The 13,628-nt window shown below is 46.0% G+C and overlaps 1 long non-coding RNA gene across 1 annotated transcript in view; it reads left to right on the plus strand.

Moving 5' to 3' along the window:
- Positions 1-2,440: 2,440 nt before the first annotated feature.
- LOC137325063 (uncharacterized) overlaps positions 2,441-13,628 on the plus strand; it is a 204,218-nt gene continuing 193,030 nt past the window's right edge. The window contains exon 1 of the long non-coding RNA XR_010963799.1: positions 2,441-2,551. This is a non-coding gene — a long non-coding RNA (uncharacterized lncRNA). The remainder of the gene's footprint in view (positions 2,552-13,628) is intronic.

Consider the following 13,628-nt stretch of genomic DNA (forward strand, 5'->3'; position numbering starts at 1 on the left):
GGTAGAGAATGAGGATTTTAAAGGAGAGATGAAAGGGGTGGAACAAGGTGAGATGCTTAAAGGAAGAGAAGGTGCCAGAGGAGTAGGGGGACAGACCGAAGTGTGATTTGGTGATAAGGGCCACACCACCACCGCAGCAGTGTGGGCGGGGCAAGTGGTGGAAGATATTGCCGGGGGGAGGCTTCATTAGGGGGGAAGGTATCATTACCCATCAACCAGGTTTCCATCAAGGCCATGATGTCGATGCAATAATCCACAATAAGCTCATGGATGGCAAGGGTCTTGTTCACAAGTGAACGGACATTCTGGAGAGAGATGTGGAGAGGGGCGGTGATAGCTGATCAGCTGGCAGAGTCCACAGGGTCAGCGCTGGGAGGGGTGAGTGGGACGGGAAGAAGTCTGAAGATTAGCCCCCAGAGGGCACGCTGGGCAGGAAAGTCAGTGAGAGAGTAGGATGGAGCAGTTGGCGTTGCTGCTCGTAAGGAGGCAGTGACGGCAGGAAAGAGGGGCTTCGGAGGGGTAAAGAGAAAAGAAGAAAAAAAGGTGAAAAAATTGGAAACGGAAGCGATGAACATAAGAACATAAGAAATCGAAGCAGGAGTAGGCCAATCGGCCCCTCGAGCCTGCTCCGCCATTCAATAAGATCATGGCTGATCTGATCCTAACCTCAAATCTAAAGAACACAAGAAGTAGGAGCAGGACCCGGCCACTCAGCCCCTGGGCCCGCTCCGCCACCCACAGGGCCTTGACCGATCCAAACTCAGCTTCATGTCCAATTTCCTGCCCGCTCCCCGTAACCCCTAATTCCCTTTACTTCTAGGAAACTGTCAATTTCTGTTTTAAATTTATTTAATGATGTAGCTTCCACAGCTTCCTGGGGCAGCAAATTCCACAGACCTACTACCCTCTGAGTGAAGAAGTTTCTCCTCATCTCAGTTTTGAAAGAGCAGCCCCTTATTCTAAGATTATGCCCCCTAGTTCTAGTTTCGCCCATCCTTGGGAACATCCTTACCGCATCCACCCGATCAAGCCCCTTCACAATCTTATATGTTTCAATAAGATCGCCTCTCATTCTTCTGAACTCCAATGAGTAGAGTCCCAATCTACTCAACCTCTCCTCATATGTCCACCCCCTCATCCCCGGGATTAGCCAAGTGAACCTTCTTTGTACTGCCTCGAGAGCAAGTATGTCTTTTCTTAAGTATGGACACCAAAACTGTATGCAGTATTCCAGATGCGGTCTCACCAATACCTTATATAACTGCAGCAATACCTCCCTGTTTTTATATTCTATCCCCCTAGCAATAAAAGCCAACATTTATCCCAACTCTCTGCTTCCTGTTAGATAACCAATCCTCCACCCATGCCAGAATATTACCCCCAATCCAGTGATTCTTTATCTTGAGCAATAATCTTTTATGTGGCACCTTGTCGAATGCCTTCTGGAAGTCTAAATACACTACGTCCACTGGTTCCCCTTTATCCACAGGGTGGATAAAGGGGAACCAGTGGACGTAGTGTATTTAGACTTCCAGACTAAAGAACTCAAGCAAATTTGTCAGACATGACTTCCCCTTCATAAAGCCATGCTGACTTTGTCCTATTAAATTATGTTTATCCAAATGTTCCGTTACTGTCTCCTTAATAATATCCAAAATTTTACCCACCACTGATGTTAGGCTAACTAGTCTATAATTTCCAGCCTTCTGCCTACTACCCTTTTTAAATAAGGGTGTTACATTAGCAGTTTTCCAATCTGCCGGGACCTTTGCCGAGTCCAGAGAATTTTGGAAAATTATTACCAAAGCATCCACAATCCCTACTGCCACTTCCCTCAAGACCCTGGGATGTAAGCCATCAGGTCCAGGGGATTTATCCGCCTTGAGTCCCATTAATTTACTGAGTACCAATTCCTTAGTGATTTTAATCGTATTTAGCTCCTCCCCCCCTAGAACCCCCTGTTTGTCCAGTGTTGGCTCAGGTCTGGAGCAGCAGTCAAAATGTCCATGTGAATGGACACAGGGAAACTCAAGTTACATAGGCGTGGTTATATAGCAATATTAGGATAGATATGTCCTGGTAATAAACAAGGAATAGAGAAGAGACAATAGCAGGGAATCCAAGGTTAAAGTCAGAGGTCCTGTGGTGGGATACAGAGGGATGAAGAATTAAGTCGTGCAGTTCTGTTCATTTTTAAACTCAATTTTCAAATGGAAAGCATTACAAACAGGCAAGGATGAGCTGTACAGGGACCAGTGTATAATAAGCCTGGGCATGTGCTGGGAGGTGTGATCTGAAGTTGTGCACACGTTTTTATATTAAGTCTGACCACTTAAACCATGATTTCCTTCTTACAATTAGAAATACATCCTGCTGGTTTAGTGCATTTCTCCATCCTGTTATCATGTCACTTCACTGTATTTCCTCTGATAATGGACTCCTTTATTTTCTTTCTGCTCATGTTGAAAAATTTTAACTGGACCACTGGTGCAGAGATCAGTTTTATATTGAGCCTAAGTACCACTGGATACTCCTGTTCCTCCACTGCCAGGTAAAGGAAATCCTTCTCTATTTAGTAGAGGAATTCAATTCTGTGACTGTTTGTTTTATAAGCATCTGGCAGGGGAAATTAGTATGCTCTACAAGAAGCAGTTTAAAATAAAAACTTTTTTAAACAGTTGGTTAAATAAATATTACATAATTCTGATCAGGCTAAACAACATCAGCTCTTAATAACTGATAAAGATAATCTTTGGTGCCAAATCATTTTTAAAGTACTGTTGAGCCACAGGAATGCTTAAATGAGTGTGCTCTGCAGTGAAATGCAGTGTGCTATAAATACATTTCAGGAATGGCATTTAAGTTGAAAGCAAGTTCGCCAACATGTTTTCACTTTATGGCGTCATAGACTGAATCATCCTTCTACCACAGGGGAACAATTCAAAGCTGTGTGCAATGCTTACTTTGAAATAGTTTGCATATAAGGATTGTGTTATGTCTACTGCATTGGGATATCAATGTCACTTTTATCACTGCTAGGGATATTATTTCCAAAAACATTGTGGATTGCCTTTCAGGAAAAACAAATGATTTAAATGAGTTTTAATATACTGCTGACTGATATGCATGTTTATGTGTAAATGTATCTGTGTATATGTATGGAAATGTATCTGCACATATGTATATATGTAATTGTTTCTGTGTATATGTATGTAAATGTTTCTGTGTATATATGTATGTAAATGTACCGGTGCATATGTATGTAATTGTATCTGTGTACATGTGTGTAAATGTATCTGTGTATCTGTCTTTATGTATGTAATTGTTTTTGTGTATATGCATGTAAATGTATCTGTGTATATGTATATGTAAATGTATATGTGTATGTGTATGTAAATATATCTGTGTATATATATGTAATTGTTTCTGTGTATATAAATGCAAATGTATCTGTGCATATAAATGCAAATGTATCTGTATATATGCAAATGTATTTGTGTATATATATATGCATATAAATGTATCCGTGTATATATATGTATGTAAATGTAACTGAGTATATGTATGTAAACGTATCTATATATATATATATATATATGTGTAAATGTACTGGTGCATATGTATGTAACTGTATCTGTGTACATGTGTATAAATGTATCTGTGCATATGTATGTAAATGTATCAGTGTATATGTATGGAATTGTTTCTGTGTATATGCATGTAAATGTATCTGTGTATATGTATGTATGTAAATGTATCTGTGTATATAAATGTTAATGCATCTGTGCATATGTATGTAAATGTATCTGTATATATGCATGCAAATGTTTCTGTGTAAATATATGTAAATGTATCTGTGTATATGCATGTAAATGTATTTTGTATATGTATGTATGTAAACATATATTTGCATATGTATGTAAATGTATCTGTAAAATTTGCATGTAAATGTATCTGTGTATACGTATGTAAATGTATCTGTGTATATGTGCAAATATATATGTATGTAAATGTATCTGTGTACATGTGTGTAAATGTACCTGTACAAATGTATGTAAATGTATCTGTGTATATGTATGTATGTAAATGTATCTGTGCTTATGTATGCAAATGTATCTGTATATATATATATATATATATATATATGTAAATGTATCCGTGCACATGTGTGTAAATGTAGCTGTGTATACATATGTATGTACATGTATCTGTGTATATATACATATGTAAAAAATCTGTGGAAATGTATGCAAATGTATCTGTGTATATGTATATAAATGTATCTGTATATGTATGTATGTACTTGTATCTGTGTATATATATGCATGTAAATAAATCCGTGTACGTGTATATACATGTATCTGTGTATATGTATGTAAATATATCTGTATACATATGTATGTAAATGTAAATGTATCAGTGTGCATATGTAAATGTATCTGTGCATATTTTTTTTTATTCGTTCACGGGATGTGGGCGTCGCTGGCAAGGCCGGCATTTATTGTCCATCCCCTAATTGCCCTCGAGAAGGTGGTGGTGAGCCGCCTTCTTGAACCGCTGCAGTCCGTGTGGTGACGGTTCTCCCACAGTGCTGTTAGGAAGGGAGTTCCAGGATTTTGACCCAGCGACAATGAAGGAACGGCGATATATTTCCAAGTTGGGATGGTGTGTGACTTGGAGGGGAACGTGCAGGTGGTGTTGTTCCCATGCGCCTGCTGCCCTTGTCCTTCGAGGTGGTAGAGGTCGCGGGTTTGGGAGGTGCTGTCGAAGAAGCCTTGGCGAGTTGCTGCAGTGCATCCTGTGGATGGTGCACACTGCAGCCACAGTGCGCCGGTGGTGAAGGGAGTGAATGTTTAGGGTGGTGGATGGGGTGCCAATCAAGCGGGCTGCTTTATCTTGGATGGTGTTGAGCTTCTTGAGTATTGTTGGAGCTGCACTCATCCAGGCAAGTGGAGAGTATTCCATCACACTCCTGACTTGTGCCTTGTAGATGGTGGAAAGGCTTTGGGGAGTCAGGAGGTGAGTCACTCGCCGCAGAATACCCAGCCTCTGACCTGCTCTCGTAGCCACAGTATTTATATGGCTGGTCCAGTTAAGTTTCTGGTCAATGGTGACCCCCAGGATGTTGATGGTGGGGAATTCGGCGATGGTAATGCCGTTGAATGTCAAGGGGAGGTGGTTAGACTCTCTCTTGTTGGAGATGGTCATTGCCTGGCACTTATCTGGCGCGAATGTTACTTGCCACTTATCAGCCCAAGCCTGGATGTTGTCCAGGTCTTGCTGCATGCAGGCTCGGACTGCTTCATTATCTGAGGGGTTGCGAATGGAACTGAACACTGTGCAGTCATCAGCGAACATCCCCATTTCTGACCTTATGATGAAGCAGCTGAAGATGGTTGGGCCTAGGACACTGCCCTGAGGAACTCCTGCAGCAATGCCCTGGGGCTGAGATGATTGGCCTCCAACAACCACTACCATCTTCCTTTGTGCTAGGTATGACTCCAGCCACTGGAGAGTTTTCCCCCTGATTCCCATTGACTTCAATTTTACGAGGGCTCCTTGGTGCCACACTCGGTCAAATGCTGCGTTGATGTCAAGGGCAGTCACTCTCACCTCACCTCTGGAATTCAGCTCTTTTGTCCATGTTTGGACCAAGGCTGTAATGAGGTCTGGAGCTGAGTGGTCCTGGCGGAACCCAAACTGAGCATCGGTGAGCAGGTTATTGGTGAGTAAGTGCCGCTTGATAGCACTGTGGACGACACCTTCCATCACTTTGCTGATGATTGAGAGTAGACTGATGGGGCGGTAATTGGCCGGATTGGATTTGTCCTGCTTTTTGTGGACAGGGCATACCTAGGCAATTTTCCACATTGTCGGGTGGATGCCAGTGTTGTAGCTGTACTGGAACAGCTTGGCTAGAGGCGCAGCTAGTTCTGGAGCACAAGTCTTCAGCACTACAGCTGGGATGTTGTCAGGGCCCATAGCCTTTGCTGTATCCAGTGCACTCAGCCGTTTCTTGATATCACGTGGAGTGAATCGAATTGGCCGAAGACTGGCTTCCGTGATGGTGGGGATATCGGGAGGAGGCTGAGATGGATTATCCACTTGGCACTTCTGGCTGAAGATGGTTGCAAACGCTTCAGTCTTGTCTTTTGCACTCACGTGCTGGACTCCGCCATCATTGAGAATGGGGATGTTTGCAGAGCCTCCTCCTCCCGTTAGTTGTTTAATTGTCCACCACCATTCACGACTGGATGTGGCAGGACTGCAGAGCTTTGATCTGATCCGTTGGTTGTGGAATCGCTTAGCTCAGTCCATAGCATGTTGCTTCCGCTGTTTAGCATGCATGTAGTCCTGAGTTGTAGCTTCACCAGGTTGGCACCTCATTTTTAGGTACGCCTGGTGCTGCTCCTGGCATGCTCTTCTACACTCCTCATTGAACCAGGGTTGATCCCCTGGCTTGTTGGTAATGGTAGAGTGAGGAATATGCCGGGCCATGAGGTTACAGATTGTGCTGGAATACAATTCTGCTGCTGCTGATAGCCCACAGCGCCTCATGGATGGCCAGTTTTGAGCTGCTAGATCTGTTCTGAATCTATCCCATTTAGCACGGTGGTAGTGCCACACAACACGTTGGATGGTGTCCTCAGTGCGAAGACGGGACTTCATCTCCACGAGGACTGTGCGGTGGTCACTCCTACCAATACTGTCATGGACAGATGCATTTGCGACAAGTAGATTGGTGAGGACGAGGTCAAGTAAGTTTTTCCCTCGTGTTGGTTCGCTCACCACCTGCCGCAGGCCCAGTCTAGCAGCTATGTCCTTCAGGACTCGGCCAGCTCGGTCAGTAGTGGTGCTACCGAGCCACTCTTGGTGATGGACATTGAAGTCCCCCACCCAGAGTACATTTTGTGCCCTTGCTACCCTCAGTGCTTCCTCCAAGTGGTGTTCAACATGGAGGAGGACTGATTCATCAGCTGAGGGAGGACGGTAGGTGGTAATCAGCAGGAGGTTTCCTTGCCCATGTTTGACCTGATGCCATGAGATTTCATGGGGTCCAGAGTCAATGTTGAGGACTCCCAGGGCCACTCCCTCCTGACTGTATATCACTGTACCGCCACCTCTGGTGGGTCTGTCCTGCCGGTGGGACAGGACATACCCAGGGATGGTGATGGAAGAGTCTGGGACGTTGGCTGAAAGATGTGATTCTGTGAGTATGGCTATGTCAGGCTGTTGCTTGACTCGTCTGTGGGACAGCTCTCCCAATTTTGGCACAAGTCCCCAGATGTTATAAGGAGGACCTTGCAGGGTCGACTGGGCTTGGTGTTTTGCCGTTGTCGTGTCCGGTGCCGAGTGGTCCGATGCCGTGTGGTCCGTCCGGTTTTATTCTTATTATGACTTTTCGTAGTTAGATTTTACAACTGAGTGGCTTGGTAGGCCATTTCAGAGGGCAATTAAGAATCAACCACATTGCTGTGGGTCTGGAGTCACATATAGGCCAGATCGGGTAAGGGTGGCATGCTTCCTTCCCTGAAGGACATTAGTGAACCAGATGGGTTTTTACGACAATCCGGTAGTTTCATGGCCATCATTACTGACACTAGTATTTTAATTCCAGATTTTTTTATTTAATCAATTGAATTTAATTAATTAATTGAATTTAAATTCGCCAGCTGCCGTGGCGGGATTTGAACTCATGGATTTTAGTCCAGGCCTCTGGATTACTAGCCCAATAACATAACCACTATGCTACCGTACAAAGATATGTATGTTAACATATCTGTGTATATGTAAATGTATCTCTGTACATGTGTGTAAATGTATCTGTGTATATGTAGGTATGTAAATATATCTGTATATGTATGTAAATGTTTCTGTATGTGTATGTATGTACTTATATTGTGTATATATATGTATGTAAACATATCTGTGTATATGTATGTAAATATATCTGTGTACATGTATGTAAATATTGACAAAGGTTTGGATAAATATTTCAGCAACAGTGGGGAAGAAGTCTTGCTGATGGCTAGGATGTGGAACTTGAAGCTCAACTCAGGGTTAAACAGGATACCAATGTTATGCATAGTTAAGTGGTCAGCCTAAACATAAACAGGAAGTGAGGTGGATTCATGGGTTAAGGTGCAGAGCTTTTGCTGGGAGCTGAACAGTCTTGCCAATGTTGAGTTGGAAGAAGCTCAACATTGAGGACTTCATGCCAGCTAAGTTAAACAGCACAGTGGTGGCCAAGGGGTGATGGCAGAGAGGTAGAGTTGGGTGTCGTCAGCATACATGTGGAAGTTGACACTTAGCCTATGAATGAAGGAAGGAGGTGGAAGATGGAGCCTTAGAATAAATATATGGGAGCAAAAGAAAAAGCCACAGCAGAAGTTGAGGTGGCTTAATTGGGACAGGCTAGGGGTGAATCCAAGCCATTGCAGTGCCACAGAGGCAGACAACAGAGGAGGGTGGAAGGGGATGGAATGGTTGACCTGATCAAATGCTGTGAAGAGGCCAAAGAGAACAGTATACTGCAGTCACAATCACAAAGGGAAATACTGATGACTTTGACCAGGATAGGCCCAGTGCTTTGAGCAGAGTGAAACCATATTGAAGGGCTTGGACAAGGGGGTGATAGATTGGAGCTGGGTGGCGATGACATGATCAAGGATTTTAGACATTGTGCTGGTGCCATTAAGTACTTAAATATGGCAAATTTACAGCCGAGAGGCATCGGTAGTTCCAAAGTGACACCATTGTACTGTGTGGTATATTTTGCATGTCACATTGTTTATCCCAGCTCCAGCTATGTGTATATATGGGCATTACTCTAAAAATGAAAGCAACAGTGGATCCTAGTCAGCACTGACAGCAGTATCTTCCTTCATATTCTTGCACTGCCCTGTTGACAACAGTCTTGTTTGCCAATGTTCATTGGATTGTTGACGTTTCTCAGTGTAATCGCTCCCAAAATTCCCATTTTGATTTGTACTGAATTATTAAGGAAGCCATTTTGTATCCTAAATATGTTATCCTGGCATTACAGTGCTGCTGTTCATTGTAAATGCCCAATGAACCTTTACATTTCGAGTAACTTTTACATTTTCAGTAGGTTAAATTCAAAGTATTGGTACAAAACTCTAATACTTTTGAAGAGCCACACATCATTCACTACAGAATGTAGTGATGCTCAAAAGTATGTGCGTTTCATTTGAATTGCCTCATAGCTGATTACACTGACCGAGTCAAATAGGTAATTTGACTAAGCATGTTAATGAAATGATTTCACTAACGAACAATTACACTCTTTCTACTGCAAGTTTAACTTCAGTGTGAAGTGATTTTGGCTTTGCACCAATGCTAAACAGGGCCTAAGCAGATTCCTAAGTGAAGTGGAGTGAGACTCCCTCGAGGAGGCATTTTCACACACTGCTTTAGTTTGATACAGCAAGAAGTGCAAATCCAGTTCAGTTTCAAACCTGGTTTGCAAAGTGTTCAGCGGTCCTTTGTATCGATTAAACCTTTGCAAACTTATCTGACCATCGTTTAAATGTTTAGAGAGCAGAAATTCCCACCTCCCCATTCTATAAACACTTAAATTTCTAACGTACGGGGACCTCCCTACACATGCGTGTATCCAGACAAGCGCAGAACCCTATCCGAAGCAGGACAGTAAACTTGCAGCTAGATAGGTGCACATATCCTTTTTTGGTCATGAACTTCTTGTGAAGGCACCCTATCCTAAGTTCCCCCCCACCCCAGCTAGCTGAGGAAGTAGCAGTGGCAGGGTGGCTGCTTAGAGAACAGGTGAGCATCAAGGGATATAGAAGGTCTTCTACATGAGTGTGCAACTTCTCCTGATGTATCTGCATCAATGCCAAGAGTCTCTTTTATTGGAGCCAGAGGTGGCTTGCAGTGATTTGTGCAGGACAATAGGATAGCAGAGAACGGCCGCTGACATGCGTGTCAACCAATTGTACTTGTGCTTTTCCTATATGCAGCTGCTGAAGGCTATCTCCTTACCACGCTTACTGATCTCTTTGAGCATAGAACAGTGAGCAGCTCTGGGTTTTCTGAATTTCTTCCTCATGGCTGTCTAAGCAAATTGAAGCCTACAATGGCTGCTTGGTCCAACTTAACCATACCACCTTCCACTGCCCGACATAGGGAGGCAAGTGACTGCACAACATATTTTGTGACATCCATTGCTGGAAAGCAGCCCCACTAAGATCTGTATCCCAAGAGAACTTGGAAGGGGCAGGCAGCACATGGGACATCCACTTTGTGCCTCATCAACCTCCCTTCTGCTAACCCTTCATCACCATTTCTCCATGTTACAGCACATGCTCCTTCAGTCATATCACTATATATTAGTCATGAGGTGACTGTAACTTGCTGGTTTTCACTTCAAGTGCATGGCGATTCTGCAATCCTGCGATCTGCAATCCTGCAAATCCTGCTCCCTATGCATGCCATTCCCTACTGGGAACAACGGTGCAATAGACCACTCAGTTCTCCTTACTCTGTGAAGAAAGAGAGGGTATTATGTCAGTGTATAGGCACAGTTTTCTATTTAGATATTGTATTGTCATCACATGCACTATTAAGGATTTACAGGTTAGTTGCTGGATTAAAGCTTCCGACTGCTGGTGGAATTGGAAGTGTTTTTTGAAGCTCCCTATACTTACTGAGAGTTCCTAGACTACATTTGAGAGTGGTTTGGCAGGTATTGCCTTACGGTTCAGAAAGTTACAACCGTGGTTGAACAACATTCCTGGCAACCAGAGCTAGGGCTCCCGCTGGGCATTGAGCAAGACTGGGAGCGTGCAGAGAGGCCACATACAGCAGGTCAAGCTGTGAGGAGAGGGAGGAGGAGGAGGCGCAGGGCACTGAGCAGGAGGCTCTACCCAATGAGGGCCTTCCGGGACCAATTCTCTTACCTCAACATGAGTGAGGAACATTGCATCTGATGCCTGAGGTTCACCAAGGAGGCCGTGACCGAGATCTGCCAACTGGTGCAGCCACAACTGCAGCCTCAGAGCAGGGCAAAGAGAGCATTGCCTGCAGCGGTGAAGGTCACCACGACGCTGAATTTCTATGGCTCAGGATCAGTTCAGGCCTCTGCTGGCAACATGTGCAACATCTCACAGTTTGCAGTGCACTGCTGCATTAGGGAGGTCACAGACGCACTGTACCAGATGAGGAACAGGTTCATCACATTCTCTCTTGACAGAGACAAGCAGAACGAGCGAGCACAGGGGTTCGCTCTCATTGCTGGCTTCCCCATGGTGCAGGGTGCCATTGACTGCACACACATTGCCCTGCGCGCCCTATATATCCACTCGGCCATCTTCGTCAACCGAAAGGGCTTCCACTCCCTCAACATGCAGCTGGTGTGCGACCACACGCATCAAATGATGGCGGTCGATGCCCGCTACACTGGAAACAGTCACAACACCTTCATCATGTGGCAGTCCAACATGCCAGCTATCTTTCATCTGGCTCGGCAAGTCAAAGGCTGGGCAACAAGGGCTATCTTGGCTCATGGCTCCGGTCAGGAACCCACGCACACGTGCACAGCAGGCCTATAATGAGAGCCATGCTGCCACAAGCAACATCGTGGAGTATACCATAGGCCTCCTCAAACAACGTTTCTGCTGCCTGAACCCGCCTGGAGGAGCCCTGCAGTACTCCCCTGAGCGGGTGGGCAGATTCGTGGTGGTCTGCTGCATGCTGCACAATCTCGCCATCATGAGGGACCAGCCTTTGCCACCAATGATTGGAGAAGACCCTGAGCCAGAGGTGGAGGAGGAGGCTGAGGAGGAGGAGGAGGAGGGGGAGGAGCCGGAAGAGAAAGTGGAGGAAGATGCAGGGGTGCTACAGGGACTACACGCCTCGTCTGTAAGGGCTGTGCGTGCTCGCCTGATCCGTGCCCGCTCTCAATAATGTTAACTACATCCCCCGACTCACCAACAGTCCTACACTCCCCACCTTTCCGCTCCCACAAGACAATCAAATCTCCCTCCATCTGATTACACATTGGTTTCCCCCTCAGCTCATCACACAAATAAAAATCACCACCAAATGCAAATTCAAAGTCACATTTATCAATGAATAAATGAAATTATGCAAACAGAATAGAACTATTCACCCTTGTGCATTCCCTTAGTGCCTGTTGCTCGTGTGCCTTTACTTATCCTGGTGCTTCTATAAGGTGGTTCCCCAGAGGCTGGAACATGGGTGATGGAAGGCTGCTGATATTCAATGGAGGAGGGTGCAGATGGCCTTGGAGGACGACGTCGAGCAGCTCTGGGCCTGGAGGGCCCGGCTTCAGACTGCACCATCTCGGCCTGGGCTGCAGCAGTCTGGCCTGGCTGGCCGATAGGCAATAACAAGGGCGCTGGCGGAGTGGCAGGGGTGGGAGCAGGAAGGCTGTCATTCAGAGAGAGACTAGCAGGTCCGACAGCCATGGCACCACTGCCACTCTCCCGGGGCAGCACCTCAGCAATCCTGGTGATCAGCTGGAGAACGGATTGCTGGAGTGCTGTGATGCCTTGGGAGCCCCGTTCCACAGTGGTCCCCAGAGTCATGATAGCAGCAGTCTGGGCTTCCATTGCAGCAGCCTGAGCTTCCATTGCAGCAGTCTGAGCAGCAATGGTAGCTTGCAGACCTTTCATGACATCGGTTTGTGCTACAATGGAAGCCGCGACATTGGCCATCAGATGCTGCATCATGGTGGGTTCCACAGGAGTGCTGATGGAGGTGACCACCTGTTCCATGTTGGAAAGGATGGGCTCCAAGCTCTGCGCAAAGCCTTGTGCCAAGTTGGAGCTGGGCTCCTCCATGCCCCTTGTCGTTGTACGCAGGCTTTCTGGCAGGCTTTCCAGTACCCCAAGCATCTGCTTGTGTACGCCCATCAGCTGTCTTCTGTAGCCTGGCCCATCGAACTCCTGATCTGACGCCTCTGCAGCAGAACTAGTGAGCGACCTCGCCCTCCTGCGAGCTGTTACCTGTGGTATCTGTTCCCCCCCGCCCCAGCTCCTGTACACTTGTGCTCGGTGTCTCACCACATGCAGATCCCTCCTCTAACCTAACCTCTAATGGACGCGCAGTGTCAGTTTCTGAACTGGTGGAAGCAAGTGTCAGATCGAGTGATGGTGTGGTTTCAGTGTCCTCCTCCTCCTCTTCCTCCTCGGACGGTGCCACCATGTGTTGTTGGGTATCTGCAATGACAAAGGGAAACAGGTTGAGTTGTGGAGCGGGGAGAGGAGCAAGTAAGACGTGCGTGCCGACAGCATCTGCAGCACGTGAGTCAGAAAAGATTATGGGAGGAGGGAGATGTGGGAAAGGAGAAGGAGCATTAGATATGCAGAGACCCCCTTCATCAGGACCTCCAGCGTGGCATGTAGTCACGACTGCAGCGACGGCCCGCCCAATGATCCGAAGCACGGTCTCCTCTAGGGGGGGTGAGGACGTGTAAGTGTCCCCATCCACCCTCAGGTCTCTCCGGCTGGCTGGCTGTTATGCGCCACCTTCTCCTGCAAGACAGAGGACAGTGTGTCAGTGAGTATCCTGCAAGGTATGTGGGTGATGTGCCTGTCGTGGTTGAATAGCTGCCAGTGTGTGTG

The sequence above is a fragment of the Heptranchias perlo genome, chromosome 9, assembly GCF_035084215.1.
Source record: "Heptranchias perlo isolate sHepPer1 chromosome 9, sHepPer1.hap1, whole genome shotgun sequence".
NCBI lineage: Eukaryota > Metazoa > Chordata > Chondrichthyes > Hexanchiformes > Hexanchidae > Heptranchias > Heptranchias perlo.